The sequence below is a fragment of the Haliotis rubra genome, unplaced genomic scaffold (genome assembly GCF_003918875.1).
Source record: "Haliotis rubra isolate DU_JTF1 unplaced genomic scaffold, ASM391887v1 Scf394, whole genome shotgun sequence".
NCBI classification, from domain to species: Eukaryota; Metazoa; Mollusca; class Gastropoda; order Lepetellida; family Haliotidae; genus Haliotis; species Haliotis rubra.
Genome location: NW_025767073.1, coordinates 719,946 through 744,312, shown reverse-complemented (window position 1 = coordinate 744,312; position 24,367 = coordinate 719,946). Strand labels below are relative to the sequence as shown.

Genomic DNA, 24,367 nt, shown 5'->3' with positions numbered 1-24,367 from the left:
ATACGAGTCAAGTTTGACGCAAGTTTGATGGGTGACCCTCAGAATTCAGTTCAATAAAATCAGTTTGATAAGCAAACAATGAAAGTTTTCGATGATAGTTTGACTTTGACAGAGCTGTCAGATTGTTCCAAAGAACTGAGGAGACAGTAATCCTTGCTACTGGCTCAGGTGACACTGCTACAAAAAGACGTACATCAGACCGTATTACCCTCGAGAGAAGCTTACAACTTATATTACTAACTAGTTATATAGATTACAATAGAACACAAAACAATAAAATATTTGCCAAACTCTTGCTTTTTGATTTATAAACACAAAGAAATATCAAATTTTCATGACTCTCAAATATTGAAAATGACTCTCAAAAATACATATTGTGAGTCACCATGACTCCCATTTTTCAAAGTCTGTGTTAAACTCTGAAGAAGCTCCTAATACTGAGTCCTATGCTGCAGGTTTCTATCATTATCTGGTGGTTGAATGGATAATGATAGAAACAACAATTAATTTGTCAACTAACTGATGACAAACATTGGTGCCACAAGCTATCATAGTTCACCTGAATAATGTTTGATCATCAATGTGCCAGCAGCTGGTAAATAATCAAGTCTGGGCCAGACAATCCAGTGACTGATATCATAACACCCAATGCTGTGGGGTGCCATGACACAATTGAGTGAGTGAGTGAGTTTAGTTTTACGCCCCTTTAGCAATATTCCAGCAATATCACGGCAGGGGACACCAGAAATGGGCTTCACACATTGTACCCATGTGGGGAATCAAACCCGGATCTTCAGCATGACAAATGAATGCTTTAACCATTGGGCTACTAAACCCCAACCACCAAGGGGTATAACCACTGTAACATGTCCTTCATGCACTGCATCTGCTCCCAGCCCTTTTCTCCGCCAATACAACAGTCAATCGGCCATGAACAAACTACTCCCAAATAAATGCCCTCAAGCATCATTATGGGAGAGATCTCTGAAGAAACAAAATGTACTACTGAACAAGAAAGGACCAAAAATCGGCAAGTGGTAATCTAAGAGTGCTTGAGTTCCATATCAAAGTTCATGACCTCCTTAAATGATTTACGCTGCAACAATTACTGGTTGTGAGGAGCATCAGCTGGGTCACCCTCCGTGAGAGAAGACCTGGGTATTGTCAGCACAATATTGATTCCGCCACTCACAACAGAATGTGGAAAAACTAATCATGGTTCATTACCAGAACTGTTTCAAACATGTCTAGGTTGCTTTAAGGCAAGAAAATGAAGGTTCTTTTGCCATGAATTGATTTTGTTCTTCAAAACAAAAAAAGACAAAAAAAAGACAGTGTTCACGAATGGTGTTTCAAAGTAACAGGACATTGGGTCCTGTACATTTCAGATGTCTGTCCGACCTATTGAAAATTCACAGGACCCACAGAATAAAATTAAACACACATATCAGATTCAACATTTCTTATAATTGGAATTGAAATTATTAACAAACATAAGATTTATAAACAGCAAACAAGTGTCACATGTCACATATAACAACTTCAGTCAAAGTCATTGTGAAATATACAGTAAGACACTGTGGCCAGCGGGTTGTAGACTTCTATCGGACTGTTGGCAAATCTGCCGGATTTGTCAGAAGGTCAGACGCTATTCGAGAACACTGAAAAGAGCGGTACAAAACGACCATTTTACATTATAGGGTCTGTTTTCATTCATGTCCAGAATGACCAAAGTCATGAGAATGGGTTTCTGGTTTCATTCATGTCTAGTGAGTGAGTTTTGGTTTTACGCCACTCAGCAATATTCCAGCTATATGACGGCAGTCTGTAATGTAATCAAGTCTGGACCAGACAATCCAATGATCAACATGATAAGCATCGTTCTACGTGCAATTGGGATACAATGACATGTGTCAACCAAATCAGCGAGCTCAACCACCCGATCCCGTTAGCTGCCTATTACGACAAGCATGGGTTACTGAAGATTCATTCTAACCCCGATCTCATGTCTAGGATGACCAAAGGCAGGAGAATTGGTTTCTGGGTTTCATTCATGTTTAAGATGTAAGCCATGTTGGTAGTAAGAGGCTACTGACTTGCATATCATCATGTCCCAATTACATAGGTTGATGTTCTTGCTGTCAATCACTGGTATTGTTTGGTCCTGGCTTGATTATTTACAGACTGAAGTTATAGAGCTGGAAAATTGCTGAGTGCACCTTTTCTACAGAGACAAACAAAGCAGCTGTTCCTCATGCACATGTGGAAATGGCTGATGGAAGAACCTCTCACAAATCTGAGAGCAAATGTTGTTCATAACTTTCGTCATTAATACTGAAGCTTCAGGTTCCAAGCTTATCTATTTTTTATTGATTGCTACAGAATTTAGAACAAAGGCCAGGTTAAGTTGGAATTACAATTGGAAAACTTAAATTGGAAGAATGTTTGATAACATATTCAGTACAACACAAGATGATGTTACACAGAGTTGGTATTAAAGTACTGTCGGAAATGCTAGAAAAATGCTTTTTTAACCTTAATACTTTGATAAAGGTGATAAATGTACTATGTTGTCAATATATCAACTCACCTATAGTGTACCTAACTTTTCTTTCAATCGATTTAACATTTCCATGCATTTAAAGGACAGTTTACAGGAGAGAATTTGATACCAAAACAACAACTCAAGATTTTTCAGAGCTTAACTTGAGAAATCTGAAATAGTCTTTAAATTTATGCTAATAATACAGGTGGTGTAAAAATATAAATTAACATTTTTCTTAAACAAATTAAATGTTGAATGTTTGTGTTACTTGACTTAATTATCGTTTTTTCATTGAAGAAAAATTAATATAAATGTTAAGTCTTAATAAATAAGTTCCCGTCATGCATGCACATCTTTATCACAGCGTTCACTATGGCCAACTATTTGCAGTCGATTGTTGCAAAGGTTTATAAGATTTTTGTGCTTGATAAAGACTGATAAAGAAATAATTCCCTTACATTTCAATCTTATTTTACTTCAAACACCAAATGGGAATTATGACAAAAAACATGTTCAACAGATTCTATGACAGGATTTTTTCAAATCCGTTTACAACAAAGCTCTTCAGTGTTTGTAGTGATGCGTTGAACAAAGCAAGATCTTTTCCCAGTCATTACATTCACCTCAAGTTTAAGGCCTGTTCTAATTAATAAGATTCTTATACTTCTAGGAAATTTAAAACAAAGAAGAATTACTCTCACCTCCATTTGACAGTGATTTATGAACAGATTATGTTTAGGTAAGGGTCATTGAGATTGCTTAAAACATGGAAATGGTGCCGTTGCCCGTTATGTAAAATAAAACTGATGTGAGTGAGTGAGAGTGAGTAAGAGATTTTATACCACTTTTAGCAATATTCCCGTACTGTCACAGAAATGGGCTTCAAACAATGTGGGGAACAGAAGAGGGTTTTTCAGTGTGACAAGCCTACCCTACTTCATATGAACAAGACTCTTATGAGAAGGAACCAGCAAGCCAAATTTCAGCTGATCTGTTGCGCAGTATCAGATGAGAGTGAGTGAGTACTGTTTTACGCCGCTTTTAGCAATATTCCAGCAATATCACGGCGGGGGACACCAGAAATGGGCTTCACACATTGTACCCATGTGGGGAATCGAACCCGGGTCTTCGGCGTGACGAGCGAACACTTTAACCACAAGGCTACCCCACCGCTCCCGTATCAGATGAGATATTTGCCAAGGAAAAACAAGGTCATCCACCATCTAAGTAGTCCAGTCCAAGATATGTTTTCCAATGCCACACATTGAATTCTGTTGTCCTTAACATCATTCTCACTTTGATTACACCATCATGCTGCGATATGGTTGAATTAAGGAACAATCCTCTAAATAAAAGGAGTTAGAATTTAAAGGACAGCTTCCAGGTAGCTACACCTCTTTCAAATTTCAACACATTCTCAAAAAAAGGTGGCTGAACGATAGCCATTTTTGGTTTTCTTAACATGGTAGTCATATTTAAGATCATATCTATTTTCATTTAGACTGACTGACTGAGTTTAGTTTTACGCAATATTCCAGCAACATCACGGCGGGGGACACCAGAAATGGGCTTCACACAATGTACCCATGTGATTTTCATTTAGAGCAGTCATGTAAAGTATCAGCTTTGTTGAAATTGTAGTTTCAGAAAAAAAGTTGTAAATATTGCAACACTAAAAACTGAAGGTAACTACACTATCTGCACTTATCTTAGCATGTGCACACCTCTTGCGTGACTGGCTCACTGAACAATTAGCTTGCCTGATTTTAACCTTCAGTTGGTATTACACCACTGGCAATATTGCTGGACATCTCCTTGACAGTGATCATTAACTCATCAAGGGAGACAACTGCAGACGGCAGGTCCAGATCTAGACAATCTGATCAGTAGTTACAGAAAATATTCTTTTTTGGTCAAGAAAAGAAAACGTCCTTCACATCATGTTTAGAATCCATGTTGTAATAATTTAATTGTAGTTTTCACCACAGATTTCAAAAGTGAATAAAACAAATTGATCCTTAATTGAGTTTTAAGTCCATTTTAGTTTTTATAAGCTGCCTGCTAAGTGAGCATTTAAACCGAGTTACCTAACCTTCTTTTCTATTATAAATATTGCACATGGCTGCCGCAATTAGCCAGTAAGTGCAAGCAATGCCATGGTTATTCTGCTTCGTGCCACCAATTACGATCTGTTCAATGGAGACACTAAAATGAAATTCATTTTGTCTGCAGCTATAACATACACTTCCCCAAAGCATCAACAGCAACCGCAACCGCGCGTGGAGTGAGTGAGTTTAGTTTTACGCCGCACTCAACAATATTCCAGCTATATGGTGGCGGTCTGTATATAATGAAGTCTGGACCAGACAATCCAGTGATCAACAGCATGACATCTGAAACGGGCTTCACACACTGTACTCATGTGGGGAATCGAACCCAGGTCTTCGGCATGACGGGCCAACGCTTTAACCACTAGGCTACCCCACAGCCACCATGTGTTTCACGAAAGTAATAAACATCTTAGACCTGCATCACTTTATTCCACCTTCCAACATTAAGCTGATATGCTGTGATATAACCAGAGAATTGATCAAAGCAGCTGGAATACTGTTCAAGTTAAACCCATCTCAATTACTCCTCTTTGGGGTTTATACAGCTGGTATAAGGCACCCCACCTGAGTCATTCAACGCATCAAGCACCTTGTTACACATCAAAGACACTGTCACTGACTTTTAATATCTTTCATCAAGGACTATAACAGTCTGCATATCAAAGAACATGAAAAATCAATGGATTCTGCTTACTGGGTCAGACAACTATTGGCAGAGAATTTGTTGTATTGTTAATGCATTCACAATAATACAATGTAGAGGTTATCAATTTTAAATACCATTTGGGGGCTATAACTATTACTTTGTTAATGGATACATCAACTGGGTATTGTCAGCACAATATTGATTCCACCATTCACAATCAGATTTTGATTTCAAAAGCATTCCTCTAATACTCTTCCAAAGTTATTTCGAATTAATATAATACGAACTGCGGGGAAATGGAAATGGAAGTAAATCTTGTTCATGAAAGAAGCAGGGTTTTACATGACGCATGATTCCTGCATATTTGATGCAAAATTTTTGTAAAAGACTCTCAAAATATTATCATACGAGTCAAGTTTGACGCAAGTTTGATGGGTGACCCTCAGAATTCAGTTCAATAAAATCAGTTTGATAAGCAAACAATGATAGTTTTCGATGATAGTTTGACTTTGACAGAGCTGTCAGATTGTTCCAAAGAACTGAGGAGACAGTAATCCTTGCTACTGGCTCAGGTGACACTGCTACAAAAAGACGTACATCAGACCGTATTACCCTCGAGAGAAGCTTACAACTTATATTACTAACTAGTTATATAGATTACAATAGAACACAAAACAATAAAATATTTGCCAAACTCTTGCTTTTTGATTTATAAACACAAAGAAATATCAAATTTTCATGACTCTCAAATATTGAAAATGACTCTCAAAAATACATATTGTGAGTCACCATGACTCCCATTTTTCAAAGTCTGTGTTAAACTCTGAAGAAGCTCCTAATACTCGGAGTCCTATGCTGCAGGTTTCTATCATTATCTGGTGGTTGAATGGATAATGATAGAAACAACAATTAATTTGTCAACTAACTGATGACAAACATTGGTGCCACAAGCTATCATAGTTCACCTGAATAATGTTTGGATCATCAATGTGCCAGCAGCTGGTAAATAATCAAGTCTGGGCCAGACAATCCAGTGACTGATATCATAACACCCAATGCTGTGGGGGTGCCATGACACAATTGAGTGAGTGAGTGAGTTTAGTTTTACGCCACTTTTAGCAATATTCCAGCAATATCACGGCAGGGGACACCAGAAATGGGCTTCACACATTGTACCCATGTGGGGAATCAAACCCGGATCTTCAGCATGACAAATGAATGCTTTAACCATTGGGCTACTAAACCCCAACCACCAAGGGGTATAACCACTGTAACATGTCCTTCATGCACTGCATCTGCTCCCAGCCCTTTTTCCGCCAATACAACAGTCAATCGGCCATGAACAAACTACTCCCAAATAAATGCCCTCAAGCATCATTATGGGAGAGATCTCTGAAGAAAACAAAATGTACTACTGAACAAGAAAGGACCAAAAAATCGGCAAGTGGTAATCTAAGAGTGCTTGAGTTCCATATCAAAGTTCATGACCTCCTTAAATGATTTACGCTGCAACAATTACTGGTTGTGAGGAGCATCAGCTGGGTCACCCTCCGTGAGAGAAGACCTGGGTATTGTCAGCACAATATTGATTCCGCCACTCACAACAGAATGTGGAAAAAACTAATCATGGTTCATTACCAGAACTGTTTCAAACATGTCTAGGTTGCTTTAAGGCAAGAAAATGAAGGTTCTTTTGCCATGAATTGATTTTGTTCTTCAAAACAAAAAGACAAAAAAGACAGTGTTCACGAATGGTGTTTCAAAGTAACAGGACATTGGGTCCTGTACGTTTCAGATGTCTGTCCGACCTATTGAAAATTCACAGGACCCACAGAATAAAATTAAACACACATATCAGATTCAACATTTCTTATAATTGGAATTGAAATTATTAACAAACATAAGATTTATAAACAGCAAACAAGTGTCACATGTCACATATAACAACTTCAGTCAAAGTCATTGTGAAATATACAGTAAGACACTGTGGCCAGCGGGTTGTAGACTTCTATCGGACTGTTGGCAAATCTGCCGGATTTGTCAGAAGGTCAGACGCTATTCGAGAACACTGAAAAGAGCGAGTACAAACGACCATTTTACATTATAGGGTCTGTTTTCATTCATGTCCAGAATGACCAAAGTCATGAGAATGGGTTTCTGGTTTCATTCATGTCTAGTGAGTGAGTTTAGTTTTACGCCACACTCAGCAATATTCCAGCTATATGACGGCAGTCTGTACGTAATCAAGTCTGGACCAGACAATCCAATGATCAACATGATAAGCATCGTTCTACGCAATTGGGATACAATGACATGTGTCAACCAAATCAGCGAGCTCAACCACCCGATCCCGTTAGCTGCCTATTACGACAAGCATGGGTTACTGAAGATTCATTCTAACCCCGATCTCATGTCTAGGATGACCAAAGGCAGGAGAATTGGTTTCTGGGTTTCATTCATGTTTAAGATGTAAGCCATGTTGGTAGTAAGAGGCTACTGACTTGCATATCATCATGTCCCAATTACATAGGTTGATGTTCTTGCTGTCAATCACTGGTATTGTTTGGTCCTGGCTTGATTATTTACAGACTGAAGTTATAGAGCTGGAAAATTGCTGAGTGCACCTTTTCTACAGAGACAAACAAAGCAGCTGTTCCTCATGCACATGTGGAAATGGCTGATGGAAGAACCTCTCACAAATCTGAGAGCAAATGTTGTTCATAACTTTCGTTATTAATACTGAAGCTTCAGGTTCCAAGCTTATCTATTTTTTATTGATTGCTACAGAATTTAGAACAAAGGCCAGGTTAAGTTGGAATTACAATTGGAAAACTTAAATTGGAAGAATGTTTGATAACATATTCAGTACAACACAAGATGATGTTACACAGAGTTGGTATTAAAGTACTGTCGGAAATGCTAGAAAAATGCTTTTTAACCTTAATACTTTGATAAAGGTGATAAATGTACTATGTTGTCAATATATCAACTCACCTATAGTGTACCTAACTTTTCTTTCAATCGATTTAACATTTCCATGCATTTAAAGGACAGTTTACAGGAGAGAATTTGATACCAAAACAACAACTCAAGATTTTTTCAGAGCTTAACTTGAGAAATCTGAAATAGTCTTTAAATTTATGCTAATAATACAGGTGGTGCAAAAATATAAATTAACGTTTTTCTTAAACAAATTAAATGTTGAATGTTTGTGTTACTTGACTTAATTATCGTTTTTTCATTGAAGAAAAATTAATATAAATGTTAAGTCTTAATAAATAAGTTCCCGTCATGCATGCACATCTTTATCACAGCGTTCACTATGGCCAACTATTTGCAGTCGATTGTTGCAAAGGTTTATAAGATTTTTGTGCTTGATAAAGACAGAGGTAAACCTTTCATTAGTTTAGAAAGGGTTTATTACAGAACTTGTAGAGCTGTTGGTATGTCTTACCAACAAGTTTACAATATTGTAAACAAATCAGACAAGACAGGGACAGTCTCAAAAGCAAAACTGGGAAGCTATACCAGTGACTTCGTTAAATCTTTGGCCAATGTTCATAACTGGATTAAATTGTCTGAATTACATCCATATTTTTGCAAAGAAATATACTAATGACATGCAAAACATTTATTAAGACGTTGTACATTTCTACAATCAATCGATAAAATAACACAAGTAATGGGATTCTTTCTCATGCACAATAATTTGTATGTTTATTTCAAAACACACACACACACATATATATATATATATATATATATATATAGGTGTTGTTGGTGTGCAAAATGTGGATATCACATGATTCCTTACATAACCAATACGTATACTATACGTACACATATTCAACATTATGAAGAAAAAGATATATTGAGATGACCCCTCACCCGCGCTTGTGCTTAGGTGTCAATTTCACCTGTCGATACCGTGCATGCTGATGACATAACACAGGCAGTTAATGTTTGTATCAAATAACGTTCCACTACCCCTTATTTTTCTAAGTTTTTGATATTTTCATCAGTAAAAACACATTTTAGGGTATGTCTCAAAATTTATTCCCTCGGTCTACATTAGGTAGATGTTTCTTAAAGTGATATTTGTTTTTTAAGTAACTGTAATATCTGATTTTTACATAAAAGTCAAAAAGCATTTTTCCAACATTTCCGACAGTACTTTGGTACACCCTGACCGCTAGAATTCTCAAAACTTTTCTGTAGATTTTATTAGTTTCACAGTGATCTGTGATGTTTTTGTCACAATGAAAATGAAACAATTACTCAGTTGGTTTGGGACTGATTTAATATAACAAAGTTTGCATTTGTTGAAGTTCACATGACATTTTATGCAGAATTGATACTTGTTGTGGAGTGAGTGAGTGAGTGAGTGAGTTCAGTTTTACGCCGCACTCAGCAATATTCCAGCTATATGGCGGCGGTCTGTAGATAATCGAGTCTGGACCAGACAATCCAGTGATCATCAGCATGAGCATCGATCTGCGCAATTGGGAACTGATGACATGTGTCAACCAAGTCAGCGAAACTGACCACCCGATCCCGTTAGTCGCCTCTTACGACAAGATAGTCGCCTTTTTATGGCAAGCACATGGGTTGCTGAAGACCTATTCTACCCCGGATCTTCACGGGTCACTTGTTGTGGAGATAAAAAGAACATGCTTGTATAAACAAAGAGTTTGGTTTACTGGTTCTGTCAGCAAAATTCTATATTCATGGAAGCAAATGATAAAGCATTAATTTAATATCTATTAAAAAAAAGCTTTATCATGTAACACTGAAAAATATATTTTCAAGACAGGTAAATGACATAAATTTCAAAAATGCTGTAACAAATCATTTTGAAAATATAGTGTGTAGTGCAGTGCTGTGTCACTTTCACTTTCATTTTATTTGAGATTAAAGACATCCTGTACTGCAATATAATATTAAATCAATAATAGATTATGAGTAGGTGATGTGTACATTATATTTCTACAACAAAAGAGAACGTGTGCGGGATAAATATGATATTTTCTGTAAAAAGCCCAAGATGTAAAGATAAGTTGTGAAATATTCTTTTCATGTCATGGGTTTTTTGGTTACCCTGAGCAGAAGCTTGTTGCATGAAACAGGTATGTCTTTATAGAAAAAAAAGAAAGAAAAAAAATAATGCAGCTTTATCATGAGAGCATTATAATCATGCTTTGATTCTAACCCAGCCCGACAATGGGGTACAGTAATACTGCCATGTCAGAATGGCAGCAATGTCAGCATTGTGAGTTGCTGAACCTGGTCCATTTACTGCTTCAAGATAACATCGGGCAAACATACCTCACCAGAAATATAAATGTGAGACAGTTAGTATGGTTTTACGCCACTTTTAGCAATATTCCAGCAACATCACGGAGGGGGACACCAGAAATGGGCTTCACACATTGTGCCCATGTGGGGAATCAAACCTGGGCCGATGCGACGGCCAACGCTTTAACCACTAGGCTACCCCACCGCCCAAAAAATAACTGTGTTAGACATAGCACTAACAGTGAGTGAGTGAGTATGGTTTTATGCCGTTTTTAGCAATATTCCAGCAATATCACGGCGGGGGACATCACAAATGGGCTTCACACATTGTGCCCATGTGGGGAATCGAACCCGGGTCTTTGGCATGGAGAGCGAACGCTTTAACCACTAGGCTACCCCACCGCCCCCATAGCACTAACAGAATGCAGAGGATCTGTTTTAATGAAAGTTCCTGACACTTGTAAATTTTATGTATGGAGTCCACTGAGATTGTTAAACAACATACACTTTACTCATTAGTAAAACATTTCTAGAATTCAAATATTTTAGTTTGTTTGTTGTTTAATACTGTACTCAGTAATATGAAATCTGTACATAATCAATCTACACGACAGGCACTGGTTGCTTAAGAACAATTCTAACCTGGATCTTCATTGTGACGGTCAATTGGTACACTCTTACCACGGTACGGTACGGTACGGTATGGTACGTATTGCCACGGTATTGGTTCGGTATTTGAGATATTATCATAATGCAGAAAATTGACAAGAGTCAAACCTTACAAATACTGTGGTTTTACTAATGCCGTGGTATACCGTTTCACCACTACTTCACTGGTCATCAAAACTTTAAACTTTACAAATTCTAGAGCCACAGTACTTAATCTGTTCACTGAAAATTAAATTGAATTAAATATTCTTTTGGAACTGTTTATTTAAAACAATTGAATATGACTGTTGATCACAACTCACAATAAAGTACTGTGATTATAATGTATTATATTGTTGGGACTAGTAGTGATATGTGAGGAAGAGTAACACTATTCTGCAAAAGGTGAGGTGAGGTGAAATTGGGTTTAACGTCGTGCTGGAGAATATTTCGCTCATATGACAATGTGCATGCGTGTGTATGTGTATGTGCGGCTGCTTGTACTAGTCCAGACTGAAGCTGGTTTTATAGTGCTAGCCCACTGAGATACCATGCCGCAGTGAAACATTAATACCCCACTCAGACACATTATACTGACTCCAAGCCGACCATTCCTTGTTGTACCCATTAATGCCGAGCGCCAGACAGGGACCAACAAGTACCATATTTTAACGTCTTTTGGTATGACGCGGTCGGGGATCGAACCCGCGACCTTCTGCTCTCCAGGCAGACGCTCTAACCACTACACCATGGAGGCGGTCTTCTGCAAAAGGAATGTAACTAATCAGTGTGTAGTAACAACACTATTCAGAAAAGGACTAGTATGAGTGAGTGAGCAAGTATGGTTTTATACTGCTTTTAGCAATATTCCAGCAATATCACGGCGGAGGACACCGGAAATGGGCTTCACACATTGTACTCATGTAGTGAATCAAACCCGGTTCTTGTGTGTGAAGAGTGAATGCTTTAACCACTTGGCTAGCCCACCACCCTGATGAGAGAGACACTCTACTAATGTTCCACATGGAGAATCAAACTCCTGCCTTCAATCAAAACCACTGGGCTACCTCACCAACCCTTGGATATTTAGAAAATGTACCAACTACTGCACAAATATCAGGAAAACATTGCTCATGATGCCATTAAACTACTGCTGCTATTACTGAAATGTGCAGTTTCATATTTATGACTCTATGCAAAAAAATATTTAAATTTAATATTTTACAGAATGAAACCCAATCTCCAAGCTTCTGACTCACTATCAGTAAAACATATTTATACCATTCATCTATATCCTACATGCTTCTGAAAAATATCTAGATGGCATTGTAAAGAAACACTCAGAATAATAAACAAACACCACAAGGAGTTGTTATTTTACTATATCACCACGTTTCACCAGCATGTCATTGTACGAGGAGTATATTCCAAGCAACACAAAGACAGGCATTACAGTCTCTTCTTCAGCTAATCTAGACTGAGTGCCTCCCTCTGGTGAGTATCGGAACAGCCTCTATAGCATTACACCACCTCTAGCCGTGTGATAACTTTTTTAATCCCCACTTTCCCATCTTGCCTAAACCTGCAGTGCAAGCTGAGGTAGTACATCACCAACAGGGGACATTCGCTTGGAGTCTTGCCAGCCCAAAGAATCATTAGTATCATGCAAAATGGGTGATAACTCAAATTTTACTTTCTAAGGCTTAAAGATCAATACTGAATGAAAGCAGCCAGTCAATACTTGCATTCAATTTGCATCGAAGAAATCTGTGCCACAAATTCTGTTTTCACTTTGAAAACTTCAAGATGTCAATATGATATGAATGCTACATATTCATCGTCTTTAAAATTACTTTTAAAAAGTAATAATTTTCCATCATTATTAATACCTAAAAAATGTCTTCATGCCATCAGTGAAGCTTGCAAAAAGTTTCGTCTTTGAGATATACTGACAGGTTGCGTTTAGTATGTCATTGGTTTTTCAGTCAGCAGTGACAGCCTTTCTGCACCGAGGTAGTTTTTGTGTCGCAGAATATTGACACGTTCCAGCTGTCGTTTGGTAATTCTTCGAATGACAACACAGTTGCATGTAGTCCCCAAGCTGTGGCTATGTTGGACAATGAAATTCACTTATTTATATAGATGTGAGAAAATCTCTAGTCCGTCTCAAAGTCCCTGAACCACATTGTTTTCCCTACTGCCTAGACTCTCTGCAATGGTTAAGCCCTTAATGATGCAAGTCTAGATTTCTCCAGGTTCAATCTCTGGTCTCCCTGGGGCTCCTTTTCAATTCAAATGGGTTTGTTTGTTACTATCAAAATTATATATATTCTGAGGCAAAGCGTTAGTCTAGAATGCCTCGTGAGTAAGTGAGATTTTACTTAAAGTAAACATGTCACAACACTCAGACCACAATGGATGCCAAGGGCGTATCTGAGCCAATTATTATGTGTAGGCAAAAAGTTTAGAATGCAATTATTATACGTACATATCCATGCTTTCAGCATGTTGAAATAAATTCACCTGTCACATTTTTCTTTCAAATTTATCATTTCCATTTTTAATATTTTTTTTTACAAAATTATGTGTTGGCAATTGCCTATATGACAGCTACACCCCTGGATGCACATGGATGCAACCTCCCACCGCTGATGAAACATAAAAAGCATGTCAACAATTCTTGAAAACAGGTAACATGTAATATCATGATCGCTTGATTTAATTATTTATTACACAATCATTGAATACGAACATGCAAGCAGCCACATGAGAGTCGGACAATTGAACTCACTGTTAACTTATAGAAGCATGAGGTACAACAGGCCTATTCTGTTCCACAGTCTCCACTGGGAAGACCAACATGAGGTACTGTGGACACATCTCGTCTCGCAATCTCAATAGGTACGAGTGATCTGAGACACGGGAGACTTTTTCTATCCCACAATCTCCACAGGCAGACCAGTGTGAGGTACAAGAGACCTATTCTGACCACAACCTCCACATGGAGATCAGCGTAAGGTAGAGGAGACCTATTCCGTTCCACATTTGCCCAGTGTGCAAAATAGGCACTGGCCTGCTAGCCTGTGGCTACTAAAAATCCAGCCAGGCCAGTAAATCTCCACAGTCACAGGCCCGACTCGCGAGTGTATTTTCATGGGGTTATTTTGTAAATTTGTTAAGTTATAACACACTTTTAAGTCATGCAAGATTATGGCCTGATAAAATGTTCATCATATTAGCAGCTTAATGATGAAACCTGTATCATATTCTCATCTATTTTTTTAATCATTTGCTTAGTTTCTACATCAAAATTTCAGGCTAGTGAATTATTTTGTGGGCTAGTAACTTTCAGGCATAGCTAGCCCAACAGGCTAGCAAAGTTTTGAAACTATTTCGCACACTGCATTCACTACAGGGAGGCCACCGTGAGGTATGGAAGACCTATTCTGTCCACAACCTCCACATGGAGAGTTCCAATTTAAAAATGTATTCCAAAGTAATGCTTGGAAATATGATAGTTTAAACTTCTTGTCCCGATCATAATAACTGTATACTAGTTGTGCGGAAAACCTGACCAGGTGTAACATTGACATTGGTATTTCAAGGAGTGACCAATAAACTGTCATCCAAATCAGCTGTGTTTTGGTTGTCTCTCGTCATGGCAACCACAATTAGATGAAGACTCAACCTCTGAATAGGTTTATCCCCGACACACAACACAATAAATCTTTTATCTTTTCTGCAGACTTGTAAAGCAGTTGTTGTCAAACAACACAACGCAGCCCCAACCTCCAGGCAGCCATCACTGGGATAATATAAACAGCAGAACATTTGTTTGGACCCTATCTGCCAAAACTTGGCTAATTTGAGAATCAAACTGATTTAAGAGACTACAAAATAAAGTATGTTTGGATTACTTTGACAAAAAGTATAACTGAAATGTGTTGCTAAAGTATTAAAGGAAATCCTGTAAATTGCTTGAAGTCTTGCAGCTGTATATGTTGTGATCAACAATTATCCTACAGCAAGCAACTCCTGCAGGTTTGGCTTTCATATGATATAAAACAATACCTGTCATGGTAGTAGTGGTGGTGGTGGTGGTGGTGGTGGTGTGGTGAGGTGAGGTGAGGTGAGGTGAAATTGGATTTAATGTCGTGCTTGAGAATATTTCGCTCATATGATGACGTGCATGTGTGTGTGTGTGTGTATGTGCGGCTGCTTCTACTAGCCCAGACTTAAGTTGGTTTTATAGTGCTAGCCCACTGAGATACCATGCCGCAGTGAAGCATGAATACCCCACTCAGACACATTATACTGACTCCAAGCCGACCAGTCCTTGTTGTACCCATTAATGCCGAGCGCCAGACAGGGACCAACAAGTACCATATGTTAGCGTCTTTTGATATGGCGTGTTCGGGATCGAACCCACGACCTTCCGCTCTCGGGCGGGCGTTTCTAACCACTACACCACGGAGGCGTGGTAGTGGTAGTGTAGTAGTGGTAGTAGTAGTGGTGGTGGTGGTGGTAGTAGTAGTAGTAGTAGCAGTAGTTAGTGGTAGTAGTAGTGGTGAGTAGTAGTAGTAGTAGTAGTAGTAGTAGTAGTGGTAGTAGTAGTGGTAGTAGTAGTGGTAGCAGCAGTAGTGGTAGTGGTAGTAGTAGTAGTAGTAGTAGTAGTAGGTAGTGTAGTAGTAGGGTAGTAGTAGTAGCAGCAGCAGTTCGTGCTTGTTTATCATCTAACTCCAATATTCTATCTTTTTGATAGCAGTCTGTATATATTTGCATCTTGACCAGACAAGCAAGTGATTAACATCACAGGCTTTGATCTTATCAGTTGGGAAACGATCTCATGCATCTGTCAAGACAGCAAGCCTGATCACCAAATCCAATTTATCTACTCTTAACAAGCATGGATTGCAGAAAATCAATTCTAACCTGGACTTTCATTGGTTATATGTTCAAGAATGATCACTTTGTGCAACAGGGTCCTTGACAACAGGAATGTTTTTGTAAAATATTACTTACTTACCAATAACATAACAGAATGGATTGAAACAGCATCCACAGGCAAGATCCATCAAATGGAAAAATATTACACGAGTGAGTGAGCGAGTTGGGTTTTATGCCATTTTTAGCAATATTCCAGCAATATCACTGAGGGGGACACCAGAAATGGGCTTCACAAATTGTGCCCAGTGGGGAATCAAAGCCAGGTGTTTGGCATGACGAGCGAACGCCTTAACCACTTACGCCACGACTCCCAAAAATATTGAGACTGTTAATATTTATTCTAACTTAATCAATTGCAGCATGCTGAATACATTCAACTGACATTTCTTTTTCTACCCCAGGACTTTAAATTTAAATTAAACATTTAGTACATCAGAGTGGCAAAGGATGTGACTTCCTTACCGAACCCCACTTGAACTATTCCCAAGGGACACCATTGTTTAACACAGTATTCAGCAATATTCCTCTATATGATGGCAGTCTGTCCAGACAAGACAATCCAGTGATTACTTTTGTGATCAACAGGAGCATGAAGATGTGCAATCATTATCAAGTCTATCCTGTTTACCATATAGATCTCAGGGGTGGAAATCACTTTAAAATTGCTAGTGTACTCCAGAACAGTGGCACATGTAAAATCACTTGCCCTGATAATTTTCACACTATACCGGCCGTTTTCTTGTTGATTTTTAAAATAAACAACATAATTAACATTAGAAAGTCAACTGGACACCGGTACAGTATGATATACAAATTTGCTTGCCCGACAGAAAAAAACACTGGACTCGGACGTCAGGCAATGGGTTATTTCCACCCCTGGATCTTCAGATATGAATCATCATCAGCGCTCTGAAGCGCATTCAACAAAGCAATGTTATAATCACCTTAGCGCAACTGTTGGAACAAGATCCAGGCTTCTCAAATAGACCAAACAGGTAAATCCCAGAGCTGAAACCAGCAGAATGAAACATTACACTTTAGCGATGTTTGGGGAACGGGATCCAGCGCAAATAGAACGGACGGGTAAATCCCAGAGTTATGACCACCAGAATGTAACAGATTTATTAACTTATTTCAAGTATTGGAAATGTTACCTTAGAGGTTCCACTACACTAAATCAGAATCACATGATACCCTGAATGAGTAGTGTATGTAATAGAGGTGTGACGATACAGAAATTTCACGATGCGATACGTACCGGTATCATGATATCTTGGAACGATACGATTCGATACGATGCATATCACGATATGCTAACTTTAGTTATTTTCTTTAAAAAAGTGTATTTTGATAACAAGAAACAGTGTAAATTTTGACATAACTGTCAATTTCTGGTGAAAATTCACAATTTAAAGGTCAACGATACATATCACGATACGGATAAAAGTATCGATATATTTATTGTCAGAAAAAGTATCACGATTATCGATACTACGATATATCGTCACAACTCTAGTATGTAAACATCTGAAGAGATAGAGACATGTGACAGCTGTGATTGGATGATTATAGTGCAAGATTTTTATGTTTTTCAAAAGCACATCCATCCAGTAATTAAAACTTACCACAATTTTGAGCATTTAATGCTGTCATTTTTATCACCATCACTCATGCTTATTGTGTGTACAGATATTTTCCAGTAGGTGACATTTGGTGCGGAACTGGGGTTGATGTGTTCAGCTTCCTGTGCTCAGAAAAATCGGCAGATAAGTTAGCCAGAATTTGTGTTTTTATTGTACTTTAAAGACCATGGAACGGTTGTTGACAGTCTGGATGATTTCTTAAAAAATGTAACGTTACTATAGAAATCTATGGGAAAACATTTGGTGCTGTGTAACCTTGAATATAAGGTATGAATTTTATGTTCAGCGATGAGAATGACAGAATATCCAAACTTAGAAAATGCCAAAATATTTAGCTATATTCGCTAAAACATGTGTTATACATATGCCACTGTGCATACCCAACAGTGATCAATTTCCACCTGTCATCTAAACTACCAAGGGAGATAATCTTGTTAACTTTATGTCTTTTACCCATAAATATCAGTATGAGACTGACTGAGTGAGTTTGGTTTTACGCCGCTTTTAGCAATATTCCAGCAACATCACGGCGGGGGACACCAGAAATGGGCTTCACACATTGTGCCCATGTGGGGATTCGAACCCGGGTCTTCCGCGTGACGAGCCAAGGCTTTAACCATTAGGCTACCCCACCGCCCTTATCAGTATGAGAGACTGTTGTTTTATGCCACAGAAGCATAGTGTCAAACAACTGACTGGTCTGCCATATTTTAATGAAATATCAAGTTAATCATGTTATTAATTAATGTTTCACTGCAACCACATATCTCAGAGGACTACGAGGTTGTTGCATCAATTCTCCTTTTTGTTGTTTCAAATCCTCTAAAAAATATAATTTATTCTCATTTAATGGTATAAGTGCAAAAACAACTGAAAAGCTAAATATGATTGCCTGAGACATTTTACCCCTCACTGCATTCAGAGGTCACAGGTTAGAATTAAAATGACAAATGTAGTTACAATGAATAGAAATTCACATTCAATTCAATCTAAGCTTTAACACACAGCAAAATTCAATACGGAAACCAGTTAACCCCAACTTCACAGCATTTAAGAATCTTGTATGCATTTCAAATATTATGATAAATTGGGGTACAAACTTTGATGACACATGCTAATCCCCAAAGCAACTACATTCATATATCACAATTACTCCAACAATTTTATTTGAACAAAATCAATATATCTCCCACCAAATGGAAAATTAACGAGAAGTGAAAAACAATCACATTAATATTCCTTTGTACCAGGTCTGATCATCTCACACAGTTAAGCGAGGAGAAAACTGCAATTAAACGTTAATGCTTCTCCGAGAAAGTTCACATGGACGTGATCGTCATTAATGTGGCGAACAGCCCAGACTGCGAGTGGTGCAAGCGTGCAACGCTTCCTCTTCTCGACATCAGCATCACATCTCAAGGATCAATACGCGATAACCACCCAGTGGAGAAATATGTCTTGTTTGAGAAAATCTGAATTTCTTAATTGAGAAAACATGTCTGCAGTCAGTCCCACATTTACGTACTCAACCAAGCAGAAAGATAGTTTTATCGGTCATAATTAAAAATTGCTATGGAAACGGTACATGAAATGACAACAAATCCCAAGACAGAGAGAGGTAGGCCATAGAAGTAGGACATTATATACAAAGATGGATCTAGACGAGGTCAGGGACAGATATTTGGCCCCACATCTGAAGCAAACGTCATAAGAATTACCAAATTGGAAATCTGAATTTACTAACAAACGTTATTACAGTAATAACTGTCACTGCTTTGGACAGTGACTTGCATTTCTCTGATAATAGGATTACAGTGAGTGAGTGAGCGAGTTTGGCTTTATGCTGCTTTTAGCAATATTCCCGCAATATCACGGCAGGGGACACCAGAAATGGGCTTCACACATTATACCTGGGCCCTCGGCGTGACGACCGAACTACCTTAACCCCTAGGCTACCCCACCGCCCCTAACAGGATTATCAAACAAAAAGAAGCTTTAATGTTTAGCTTTCTATTTTTGCATGAAATATTAAAATACACTTTTACTCTAGGAAATAAGCACTTTTAACAAAATCACAATTTTGAACAAAAAGTATTGCTCAATTTGTCGATCCTAGTTTGAAACCTTAGATAAGTCCCAGATCTCAGCAATTATTGAACCTTAACTGACTTGTTTGACAACGAACCTATGTGGAAACGTTGCCTCCACAGAATAAAAGAAGTTGTATATCCATAATAATTGTCATTATTCTTCATCAACTCAACTTCTAAAATGCCCATCAAAGAAAGAAACTTAACTGAACTGAAAACATTCAGAACTGTAAACAAGATTCTAATCGATCCATGGCATTTCAAAAAATTTAAAACTGAAAAACATATCTGGAAGAAGTGAGTGAAAATGCGAGTTCAAGGATTTTATCTATGATTAAAAACTAAGTACCTTTAGTGCGGGCAAATAATGTTCAAAGTGTGATGTTTTCATGTTCAGAGTTTGGTAAATTCTGAGGTACTGGGATTTCTTCATCATCCATGGACTCCAAGACCCTGTGTTATGGCGAGGGATGATTTTATCAGAAGTCTTTAGTCATGTTAAGTAAAAGAAAAACAATTAGGAGATAAACATCATGTGTTGGCCAATTTCCGGGTGTTATTGAGTATTTGTAGCAAGGGAATTCATTTGGAACCCACGGCGTCGGCCGGAGGTTTCAAATGGAATATTCCCCAAGTGCTTCAAATACTCAATGTAAATTGGCCACAATCGACATTGTAAACACAAAAGTAAACCCAAAGGTCCACACACGCTTTTGTGTCTGCACTCATTGACATCGTGGTAATGGTACAGCAGTGAAATGTCATCAACCGCCGCTTTGGCTGTCTCTCATGGTAGCATCGGAACTGCTCATTTGTGATGCGTCATTCGACTTTACGCCACAATATGATTTTAATGACGTCATCACAGCTGACGATGTAACAATACAATGGTGTGAGCGATGTTTGTATGTATGTGCGAGGCGACTTTCGAATCGAATACCATTTGACGACGTAACAATACAACAGTGTGAGCGATGTTTGTATGTATTAATACGCATCGAATTTCCGGGAATCGAATACCATTTGATCACGTTTTTCAACCAATCAGATTACAGAACAGTGACTTTTGGTTTACAATGACAATTAAATAAAAGTGGTACTTACATTCAATCCATGGGTATCAATGTTCATAAACTTAGAGGACACAAAAAAATGGACGCCACACAATCTAATAAAAAAAACAACCAAACAATTGGGGTATGTACTCAGAATCGAACCTGGGTGACAAGCAAACGTTTTAACCACTATGCTACCCCATCACAATAACCCATAAAATAACCCATTAAACTATACTCTGCAGTCTGTGAGTGAGTGAGTATGGTTTTACACAGGTTTTACCAATATTTCATCAATATCACAGCAGGGGGACACCAGAAAGGGGCTTCACACACTGTACCCATGTGGGGAATCAAACTTGGGTCTTTGGCATGAGAAGCCAATGCTTTAACCACTAGGCTACCTCACTGCCCCTATTGTCTGATGAAACAGATAAAGGCAAAATAGAAGTGAAACATTGAGTGGATCACTGAAAACTCTACAATGCAAAGACAGATGCCAGTCAGCACAAACTCAGTGTTTCAAGGGTCGGTGGGCTAGTGTAGTGGTTAAAGCGTTGTCTTGTCATGCCGAAGACCTGGGTTTGATCCTGCACATGGGTTCAATGTATGGAGCCCGTTTTTGGTGTCCCCCTCCGTGATATTGCTGGAATATTGCTAAAAGCAGCGTAAAAGTGAACTCGCTCACTCAGTGCTAGGTCCTGCTTGATCCAAACTCAACAGGCTGCTGTAGTCTGCCTGGTATTTTTGCGGACTACGGAAAATCACGAAAATTTCACTCACTCCTCACATACATAGATGCTTAAACAATTAAAATCAGCAGACGTGTTTTTTGAGATGCTGCTTTCCTGACCACTTTCCATTATAGATATTAACTTCTCACGACAAGGAGAGCTTTGATGCGGTCGGTGTGATTTTGATATTTCCCTTAGGATAATATATGCCCCATTCTGACTGAAAACTGTAAAGAACATCTACATTTATACACAAAATACCATTTCTTGGTAACAATTAGGGCTGTGCAATATTACCAGTAAACACCGGTACAGTACTTCACGATACGATTATCGATTATTAGGTATTAACTATAGTTTTATCAATTCCTGTAATCAATTATGATTATTAAATTAAAACATATTGCATCAATATATATGTACATCAACATAAGTTTGCCAGATCACATTTACTTGTGAATATTATCAAAAATAATAATTTATATACATATACCTATCAAACATATGAGACCAAGCACCATATTATTTTACAACACATGTTTCTCAGTGCACAGATAAGACTTATTAGAAAGTCACTTGAACATCATCATTTTTTCCTTTCACCTTGTTCTTGGCATACAGGAAGCCATCTAGAAGGGTGATCAGAAAAAGTCATAGGAAAAAGACAGTCATGTATACTTTGAAAATGTTATAAATATTAGAAAACATCCTGTTCTCCAGTTATATACTTTGTTTATACTGAATTTTATAAATATTATTTCACTTTCATCTTCAAACAATCTTAAGTACTAAAAACATCCTGTTCTCCAGTTATTTGCAAAAACTAATTCAACAACTGTTATAAAACGTCCTATTCTCCAGTTATTGATACTTGCATGATCTTGAGTGTTTTCTTTATGAACATGATGTAACTGGCCTCGAACATGTAAATAAGCTTATTGCTTAGTTGAAGTGAGCTTCATGTTTTATTTGTTCTGTAAACAGTGTGAAGTTAGATGTCTGTGATGATCAGTTAATGCTGGACTTTATTCAATTTTTATAATTTGTTCTTCACACAATCTTAAACATCCTACTATTAAAAAATTGTTTATCTAATGAAAAATTTCGCTTCGTTTCGCGGACCATTCACCGCTTTTTCTTAAGTTACCCTATACTTTGTAAATGTCTCTTGCCTAAACTTCAATGCCAAATTTATCAAAACTGACTTTGTTCAATGTTTTAATATGTATAAATATGATGTCAAACAATCTTTAAGTATTACAACATTCCTAACGCTACAGTTGATATAGCGGCCGTGTGATACTAAATTTTCTCTAATTCATACTTCTTCAAACAATCTTAATAATTTCGGCTCACAAGGACCCCACAATTCCAGTGTTTGGCAATGTCACTACCAAAACATTGGTCGTAACATTGTTCCTTTTTAAAGGAGTTTAACAAGCCTCATATATGTTGATTTTTTCATCAAAAAACAATCTTAAGTAAATAGAATACATTGAGATTTAACATTTCTACAGCTGTTATAAAATGCTATTCTATACGTTTCTGTTTGATCTTTAAAGGATTACAACATTCTCCAGGTATTGTTGTTCATATTTTAAAGAATGATACAAACTATTGGGTGGAAAGTAACGCTGGTATGTGCACGCTAAACCGAAAGGCATTACATCCATCTTATGAACATGGGTGGAAAACTTGTAAACTTCATGTACATAATTTATTGAAAAACTTGCCACACGAAGTTTGAACACCGCTTTGACATCGCTCATTTTTCTAAAGTTGCCAAACACAAAACTGACATTCAATTCTTAAATGTATGCTGTATGTTCTCTGTGTCACTATATGTGATTATTGATAATAACATTTCGGTTCTATTCTGTTCTGTTCAGTAAAAGGATTAGTAATATGTTTTGAGAGGTAACGGGACAAATTCCACCCGGACCAAATCCACCCCAAAATTGCCACCCCGGACAAAATCCACCTCTTCTTAACAGAAAAATGGACAAAATCCACCCTTCTCAAACTGCTGTAGTTAAAAGTTTTAGTGTGTCCTGATCTTTGATCAAGATGTTTTTCTCAAGCATTGCAAGCATTGTTTTGATAGCATTTACGTTTTCCTAATTGGCTGTTGTTCCTAGATGTTGTTTCAAACATTAAAGGTTTCTCCATTTCTCACATTTTGATCACTACTTAATCCCCTTTCATGTATAATTAAAGAATTAAGATGCAAAAATGTGCTTACATATGTATTATGGTTGTTTTTGTTATCGATTATGAATGACTGATATGAATATACTTCATTTCTGTGACTAAACATGTGATTATGTTTTTTTTCTTAGGGTGGATTTATTAGGGGTGGATTTTGTCCGGTGTGAATTTGTCCAGGTGGATTTTGTCCTAGGTTGCAATTTTGAGAAGGGTACAGGAGATAGGAGTGTGTTGTCACTATACCTACCTTGTAGTGACTCCGGGTCAGCTCATGAATTAAATAGGGGTGGACAGCATGGCTCAGCTAATTAGTATACTCATTGAGTCTGTCTTATGGGAAGTCTGTCTTTTGGGAGTGAACCCTATCAGCTTGTACGGTGATGATGCATAGGTGGGTAACCTTTAACTCTCGAGTAAAGAAACGAATACTCTATGTTAGGAATAT

At 37.8% G+C, this 24,367-nt stretch overlaps 1 protein-coding gene across 2 annotated transcripts in view; it reads right to left on the bottom strand.

Annotated features, from left to right (window-relative positions):
* Positions 1-24,367, bottom strand: part of LOC124286858 (uncharacterized protein C1orf21 homolog) — a 95,223-nt gene that overhangs the window by 68,308 nt on the left and 2,548 nt on the right. The window contains exon 2 of one of the 2 annotated variants that reach the window (XM_046723300.1): positions 17,137-17,200. The exons of the other annotated variant lie outside the window; for it this stretch is intronic. The gene's annotated coding sequence lies outside the window, so the exon portion shown is untranslated. The remainder of the gene's footprint in view (positions 1-17,136; positions 17,201-24,367) is intronic. 2 annotated transcript variants of the gene reach the window in all.